This window comes from Vombatus ursinus, unplaced genomic scaffold (assembly GCF_900497805.2).
Source record: "Vombatus ursinus unplaced genomic scaffold, bare-nosed wombat genome assembly UNPS02012480.1, whole genome shotgun sequence".
In the NCBI taxonomy this organism is placed as follows: domain Eukaryota; kingdom Metazoa; phylum Chordata; class Mammalia; order Diprotodontia; family Vombatidae; genus Vombatus; species Vombatus ursinus.
Genome location: NW_020952258.1, coordinates 1 through 1,826, shown reverse-complemented (window position 1 = coordinate 1,826; position 1,826 = coordinate 1). Strand labels below are relative to the sequence as shown.

General features: G+C 45.3%; 1 pseudogene; it reads right to left on the bottom strand.

Moving 5' to 3' along the window:
• Positions 1-10: 10 nt before the first annotated feature.
• LOC114039930 lies at positions 11-862 on the bottom strand (annotated as a pseudogene).
• Positions 863-1,826: the final 964 nt, after the last annotated feature.

Sequence of the window (1,826 nt, the reverse complement as noted above, 5' to 3'; positions counted from 1 at the left end):
CCCAAAAGGCCTTTGGGCCACTTAGGCTCTAGCTCATTCCATAGTTGAGCCAGCAGCAGTCACCCCAGGCCTGGGAAAAAGTCTGTTCAATACAGAAGATCAAGTCTTGTGGCATCCAATATCTGCTCCTTGCCATTATCATTCCAGGCTGAAACACACCACAGGGATGGATCAATCTTTAAGAGTGGATAAGTGACTTGAAAGTATTCAAAGAAGTCTGGAACCACTTCCAGGTCATCCTCCACTACCACAGCTGCCTGGTATTTGAAGGTATGGAAGATTTGGCTGAAGGCCCAACAGCAATGAAGGGCAATCTTATAATAGCCCTGGAATTTTCAGTGCTCAGTTGGGACAGGTATACTGCTAAGGTCAGGTTGTTTAATGTGCATGATGGCATTGCGTATGAAGCAATGACCTGGGCCATTGCCTTGTGCCTATAGTCCTGGCCCATAATAATGGGAAAATGCTCAGCTGATGACCTGTAGTGGAGAAGCTTATCTAGGCAACGATGGATTGTGCTGCGATCACAATCAATGGGAAGGACAGATGTTGTAGGAGCTGGGGTTAGACGGGAAGTAGCAGGAGGGCCTGCAGTAGCCACCTGTTGTCCCTGGTTCCACAGTACACTACACTTCTGAATTTGGTGTAGCAGCTCCTGCTGTCACTCTAGCTCTATCTTGGCCTCCTGGGCCAGACGAATCACTGGTCGGGTAAGGCCAGCAGGGTCGTCAGAAAAGGGGTCCTCAGATGATGGGCCACCAGACAAGAGTTTGGCCCAGAAGAAGAAGAGGAGCAGTGCCTTTCAGGCCACAAAAAGAATTGCACCCCAAAGCACCAGCCCTGCAGACTGCTTCTTTAGCATCCTGACCTCTCCCAAGAGGTCTCAGAAGTTGCTGCAGAAGGGACTTGGGGGGGGATGTGGGAGAAGAGGAATGTAGCAGGGGAGAAAGCAACTTTTACTCCCTTTTGTCCCCTTTGCTCAGCCCCCTGTCCTGGTGTCTAAGAAGATACTTTTGGTAATCTGGAAGGTCAGACAGCAGCCATGGAACAAAGGGTCGCACCTGTCACTGCCTACTGTGGGCCTGGGGCTGCTTGCCCAGAGGATCCCTGTTTTCTACTTTTAATCCTTTTCTCACTTACCATTCCATCATTAAAGTAATGGAAAATCTAAGCCTTTGGTGTCCTCCACCATTTGGGGAAAGTCACTCAAAACAGGACAAATAAAAGTTATCATGTTATCTCAACTGAGCCCTCGTATTGCATGACAATCTTTTTTATTGTTGCTTGATTGATTCTATATCAAGCCCCCTTTAGCAGGTGTCCCATTTTAAATCAATCAAGTCAGACCCTACACTTAAAGTAAGTGATACAATGCTCCTGTTAAAGATGTGAGTACGAGTTTCAACTAAACAAACCCTTTGGATAGTCTGAAATGCCATTATATGGTATGGAGTGATGTTTCACAGGAAGTATATTCAAACATAGAATAAAGAAAACGACCCAGAAGTTTTGGTAAAATATTAAGCTAGCCGGGGAATTGAGGCTTCTTCTTTACCAGTAGACCCACATCAGTTCTTTCATTACTTGTCATCAGGAAGTAAAGATTGGTTTGACTGCCAAGTTCCTTTTGAATGTCTCAATAGTGATCTAAAAGATGCTTTTACCCCATACACTAAGTAGAATAAAACAGTTACAGAATATATACACTTTCTATGAATTGAGGCAAGGTCCTTCAATGGAAGTGTAAATCATTACACATTTCCAGAAGCAGGCTGAACCTCTTCTCCATGCATTCAGGACTTGGCCATTGTTGGGCGTCCCATTTT